We start from the raw sequence: 7,310 nt of genomic DNA, 5'->3' as shown, positions 1-7,310 counted from the left end.
CAGCTGTATTGGAAAGAGTGCTGCAAGTTTTACCATCGATCATCGTTAGTGAAAACGTTGATTGTATTTTAAATTGTACATCTTCCACAATAACCTCACTGGGGCTCAGATCCTGTATTTCTTTTTTAACATTATCAACTTGTTGTGTTACAAAATCAGGTGTTTCTTTGTGAAACATTATTTTGATGGGACGACAATATCTTTTGATGAAGGTACAGGATTATTCCACAGAATCAAATCACATGACTCACTTACCGACAAAGCAGTCAATATAAGGTGAACCATAGATACAAAATAAATGCTCGAATCATCATTATCGTCCGTTTCAAAACCTTGCATATATCGGCTATGAGCCGATGCACCATTACAACCCCACTTGAATAAAATATTTAGTTTTTTGGGATGAAAATTCTGCTGCCTTGCTTTTAAAATATCTCTCTGTGCACTCAAAAGTCTTTGAACTGTGTGGTTCACTAATGATTTTTAAGAAAGCTCGGCAGATATTTCAGTTATTTTGATGTCATCGGGATAACATTGCTTCTTCGCCTCCAATAAATGATTGTATGGTGAGCGTTGTGCGATTTAGAGGTTTGTTGAATATCGATGTATTGGTTCTTTGTAAATTTATTATCAACAAAGAGAGCTAACGCACTCTGTGCTGTCATTTTTATAGGAGCCTTACTTTCAGTGAAAATACGTTTTTTTACTTTGGTTGCTCTTCTTGGTGAACTGGTAAGTGATGAAACCATATGAACAACTTTTGCAGTATCTCTTTTACCCTCATGCCTTAATTAAATTCGTGTAGCTAGAGAAAGCTCATCAGATGTTCTACCTTCAACAAGATCTTTCACTCTCCTAGTTTTTGCTGAATGACTGCATTCTTTGAAATGTTTTTTTGGACACTCTGTGTTTTTTGTCTTTTCACCTTCCTCTAAGCACTTAAAAATTACAAAATCACTGTCCGACCAGTCTTTGTTGTGGTGTAAAAACTTGTCAACTGAGCGACATCGTTGTTATACTTTTTTGGCAAATTCGCCGCACAAATTTTTGAATTGTTTTTCAAAACTCACTCACTAGGTCCTTCTTTAGTGTCACTACTATTGAAGTTAATTGTTTCATCACTGTATTGAAATTTCTTTCCGCCATACTTCAAAAATGTCTCATTTTCTCACACGACACGTAATCAAACTTACAAAAATTAAAAAAAATATAGAAAGAGCACGTACGAGCACACAAGAGTAACTTTTTCGGAGAGATAAATAAATAAAGTAACAATAAAAATTAGTTTAGGAGCAATTCCAAACAATCCCAAAAGTTCTAATCTATTAAAATCTTTACAAATTCTTATTTTAGTGCTAATCTATCATCATCTTTACAATCAAATAGTTTTTTATCAACAAAGATACAACTATTGTTTTCTATTATTGTAAATATATACCTGTTCGCTGGACTTCCATTTCAAAAACAATATTAAAATAACAGTTTTAGGTACACTTAAATTCACTTTGAAAGGGCGCTGGTAAATTGCCTGAAACTACTGAGCGTAAGCTCGGTAAAGAAGTACAACTTTCGGGTTCAATTGTTCACTTCGAGGTGGGAGTTAAGTTCTAAGAACGATTTATTTTGTTTACCTGGTTATCTAGGTATTCAATGAGTGTCATTACAACCGGTTATTTGAAGATGAATTTTACACCTTTTGCAACCATAGATTATGAAAAAGGACCAGCATGCTACGCGACTGACTAATATTACAAAACAGTTATATTAGTTGCATCTGTTAAAAATTAAAAAATTTTTTTATGTAAAATAAATGTATTTAGAAGATGAAATAAGTTATAACACATAAAGGAAAAAACAAATAACAAGGAAATTTCTATGCTTGCAAGACTTTTATAATATATAATTTTGAAATTGAAGAATTAAACGAAGAAACTCTTAAGGTGGTAACCCAAGAAATAAAAGTCAATTTTGAAAAAAAATAAATAAAAAAAAATTTTGTCCATTAATCTTTTGTTCACAGAATACAAAAACTTTTAATGCAAAATTTTAACTTTAAGTAATAATAATTTGGATTTATATTTTTGGTGATAAATTCAATGATCAATCGAATTCGAATTTTAATTTTTATATCGTAAAATCTTAAAATATACTTTTTCACAAGTTTTCAAAGTTTGCAAAATGATAACTTTTTAAATGATTATTCAAAAGTGCTGAAATTTTTACAGATTGTTCTTCATATTATTAAAATACATTTTGAAAAATGATTTTTTTCAATGCATTTTAGAAATTGTGTTATATTAGTGTTGTTAGCTCGCTTACTTTTTAGTGTTTCATGCATAATTTCTAAAACATTTATTTGTTTTCATTTATTTTCTCTCAAATGAATTATGTTACCATGATTAAAAAATGTTCCAAATTTCAATCTAAAATGACCAGTAGATTTTGAGTAATTACTTCACAAAAATTCGGTTATTTTCAATTTTTGGGGGTAATCGAGGCAGAGATTTTTAAGTTTGATAGCATTTTTGAAAATTATTTTAAATTATGTATTTATGTTGTAAAATTAAAAGTGTGCAATAGTTCCAATCAGATTTTAATGTATTTCTTGGGGTACTACATCTGGCCAACAAATTTTTCCAAAACTCTCTTCTATTAAGGGGCATTAAAGGACAAAGTGTTAAAACAAGTTTCAATTTTTAGATAGGATTGATTAAATCTCTTTTAGTATATGGTAAATTTGACATTTTTTCTTTCTGCTTTTTGGATAAAATTGACGTTTGAACTCGATTTCGGCGATGTTTTCTATATATGGGCAAGAAGATAATTTATTCAACATATATTGAGTATGGTCTTAAAAGAATAAAAACTCACTTAGCTACAGCTACAATTTTTAAAATTTTATAGAACTAAAATCAAACTTACATGCATAATTTTAACTTTTGTATTTCGTTTCGTTGGTTCCACTCTTTGAAGAAAACCATTGAAATCGTACAAGTGACATAGTTTCAGTTGCTTCTTTAATAAAAGATGAAATGAGTCACAACTCATAAATGTGTGACCACTTTCCAAATATTTTAATTGATTTTTTTGGTTGCGATTTCATTGCCATTAATTATATATATCAAAAACATCACTAAACTCTAATTTTTGTTATTAAGCGTAGCAATTTTCACACCAAATAGTAACTTCAGGTTTGTCCCAATATTCTTACAAAATAAATAATATGTAGAAATTAGCTCTTCTTTGCACCGCCCAGCAATTTCTTCATGCCAAACAATTAAAACTACACTTTCATTCGTTTTTCCCATAGGCATAAATGTTTCATTTTATGTTGTTAATCACTGACAAAATGTTTTTAACTTAATTAAAAAACAAGCCAATATTAGATTCTTAGGAGTTTATGTTGATGAGAACTTATCCTGGCTTCCTCAAATAAGATTTATTCAATCTAAAATCACTAATATAATTGGTATGATGTATCGAGTTCGCTCATATATCAATAAACAAAGTCTCAAACTAATATATTTTGGACTAATTCATTGCTTCATCAGCTATATAAACATAACATGGGCGAGTACGCAACATCAAAACTTAAAAATATTTATAGTCCACAAAAACATGCAAGCAGAATCATTTACTCTAAAAATAAGCGTGAACACGCCAAACCTATAAAGGTCGAGAGACAATAAATTGACGTTTGGATGGTAAAATAGAAACAAGAAAAGAACGTCAATAATGCTCTATATTATTAGAAGAGGAAGAGAATTCAATTGTACGATTTGTGAAAAATAAAAATAGATCTTTGCAAGGTATCAATACAGCACAACTGACTAAATTAATTTTAGATACATTGAGAATAAGAGATTGCACAAACAAGAGATTAAAAAGAGGACGAAAATATCATCCATTATCATCTGCAGCTAAATTGGCATTAAAGTATCAACGGTATTTCTAAAATTTGCTTTTATTTTCAGAATCTTTAGTACTTGTTAAAAAAAATTAATATATGTTTGCATATTTATTTTTTTAGACTTGGTCGTTCATTTTGGCTAAGATTTCATGCAAAACATAACAGTTTAGCAGTCAAACGTCAAAGACAAGTGTCAATCAACAGAGCTTTAAATTGTACAAAAAAATGGCTCGCAATCACATAGGTTTTTTTGTTAATAAAAACTGATGATGTCATGTTTCTAGAGAATAAATCATTATCTATCCTAGTTGTGTTAAAAATATGTGTTTCCTTTTTAACTACTTTCTTTCTTTTTAAAGTCATTATTGCAAATAAGAGTAGCCAATTTAACCAATTATATTGTAGAAGCACTTGCAGAGGAACTTATTGCTGCTGGAATTATGACAGAAGCCGAGCACATTGAGGAAGGTATTTGGAAAGGAAACATTGACACCACAAGAGTTTTCAATAATGATGAAACTCCACAATTCATTCATTATGGTATTGATGGAGCTTCTTCTGGTTTGGTCTATGAAGCGAAAGGAGATCAATCCAAAAAAATGCAGAAAGAAAACAGAGAATGTGTTACCTTCCATCCCTTCGTGTCATTCTCAGTTTGTTTTTATTTTAGTATTTGATATTTTCTTAAAATGATTTAATTTAGACCAATATTTTTAGATGTAAAACCAACTTTTTGATTTAAACTATATTTTTTAACAAATCTATTTTTATCAAGACTTACTGGTTTAATTTAGTCTCACTATACATTTAACGTAAGTAATAAAACTGTGCTGTTTAATAGCAGCACAGTTTTATTACTTACGTTAAACGTAAAGTACTACATTAAACGTAAAGTAATAAAACTGTGCTGTTTAATAACTTTTTAAACTAACTTGAACTGAGATCATGTTACTAAAAAAATTACAACTTACAATTTCAGGAGAGGTCTTTATGTGTCAAGTAATATTTGGCAACGTCGGTATAACAAGCCTGATGGCATCTAATGAAGCAGCAGCTAAAATAAAACATCTACTGGTAACCACTCCAGACCATGGCGTATCAGATGGCCATACACTTTTGGCCACTTTAAAAGAATTTGATGAGTATATAAAAGAGAAAAATACTAAAAGACCAGTGGTCCTATTATCAGATGAACATAGTTTGAGATTTGATTATCATGTTAAGTCATTCCTTCAATCAAGAGACATATGGATATTTCTTACCCCACCAGATACAACAGGGGTTACACAACTATTAGACCAGTTAAATAAAAATACTCATCATGAATATAGAAAAGAAAAAGATGAAATATTTACTGAGGTAAATCCTCTAAACAAAGAAGTATTCATGCTTACCCACTCTCCTAAAAGCTATAAAACGAGTTGGTCTAACCAATGAAGCCTTAAAAATTGAATTCATGCAGCAGGACAAGTTTGATAGAGCAGATAACTGCATAGAGTCTCCTGAAGAGGCACCAATTTTATCTATGCAATCAACATTGACCCTGATTCATCATTTGTTGTCTCTCCTGATAGTAGAAGAGGATTAGCATTGTATTGGAAAGAAACGTTTAAAAATGCTCAATCTTTGATTAATGAGCTGCACGAGAAGAGCATCCAACTTGAGGAGATATCAGGATTTATGACTATTAGAAAAGTAAAACCAAATCTATCTACCAGTTCAACACTAATAAATCAAGCTCATGGGTCCATGAAAGCTAAAGACATTTTGAGTTTAGTTGCAAGCATTAATGAAAAGAAAGAACAAAAGGTTCAAACACAATTGCAAAATGCAGAAAAAAAAGAAGATGTAAAGAAAATCTTTATTAAATGTAAAGAGATATGTGCATGTACTGTAAACATTTGTAAAGTAGCAATATTTAGGGAATGTCCAAAATGCCACGATATTTTAAAATCTCAGTGCAGCAAGTTAGCGTGTTATGTTGAGGGCAACAAACCTGCAATGATTTTTCCTGCTGCATCTTTGCAAAAAACAGGGACAAATCCAAGGAAGAGTTTATTCAATAGTAATAAATCAGAGAGGGATGAATAGTTTTTTAATAAAGAATTTATGTATAACTTAAACATTCTTTTTAAATGTAATGTATGATTTTATATTATTATGATTTCAAGTTATTATTAAACATTATTTTTGTTGTTCTTTTTGACTTTTAAGTTTATATTCTAAATGCACCCCAAAAGCCACATCACTATTAGGTTGAACTTGGCTCAAAAATGTAAAAAATAATGCTGCAAAATAATTTAACTTTATGATTTTTATTGAAAAGGGCGCTTAAGAGCTTATAAAAGTCAACTTTGCAAACTTAATCTGACATTTACATGTTTTATGGTATTTTTACTGAAATATTTGATTTAAAAAACCAGAGAATTTTTTAGAAAAGGCTCAAAATAAGCACTTAAAGCTATAAAAATGAAAAGCTGATTTATTTTTCCATTAGCATGAACATTTTAATGAAAAAAAAATCAAACTTTAACTTTTTAAGTGTAAATCGGACAAGCTACATTCCAATAAGTAATTGTGTGGTTTTTGGGGTGTAATAGTTTTTGCAGTGCATATACCTGTAAGGCGTTTTGTATGCCGCTTTCATCTATAAAAAAGCTTGTCTCCGTTTTTCCGACAAAAAAAACAACACAAATACTTATTTTTTTAAATTAAACTTTTTTTTTCCAATCCATAATGTAATTAAGTTAATAAAGTTTACATATGAGTAAATATTTTAATTACAAATCTCTTGTAAAACTGCTAACTTTAAAATATATATCAAATAGTGTTTTTCTCGAAATACGTAGAAAGCAATTTAAAGCGTTTTGAAAATCGACTGTAGTTACTTTCTTAAAACTTTTTAAATGTGACTTATTTGTTTATTGCTGTGTAGTCTTCGTATATATAGGTTCATGGCCCCCACAAGGTGGGGCGGATGGGAGGGAAGGTGGTACTGCAGCTCTGGGGCCCGGAGGTAAAGAGGGCCCAATAAAACCGGAAAAATAGTAAATCCGAGTAAAATTTTATTGTTTTGAATTAAAAATAAATGTGAAAAGAAAAAATTTTGTACCAAAAACATTGTCTAAAATTAAAAAGTAGAAAACAGACAGACATTTCAACAATTCAGGTAACCTTCTTGTTTTTTTACTTATTTTATATATATTGCCATTTTTTTAAAGCTGATTTCTTTGAGTGATTCCTGAAGCTAAACTCATCTTCGTTATGAAATATAGTTATTAGCCGTTAAGATTAACAAGTAGCTTAACATTTATATTTGCACTTAACAGCGCCATAGTCTTGAAACTATTATGCGGATCGTTGTGTAAACTAATTTCCGCATTTTTTTCATATCATAGTT

The sequence above is a fragment of the Hydra vulgaris genome, chromosome 11, assembly GCF_038396675.1.
Source record: "Hydra vulgaris chromosome 11, alternate assembly HydraT2T_AEP".
NCBI lineage: Eukaryota > Metazoa > Cnidaria > Hydrozoa > Anthoathecata > Hydridae > Hydra > Hydra vulgaris.
Note: the sequence above shows the minus strand (reverse complement) of the source record.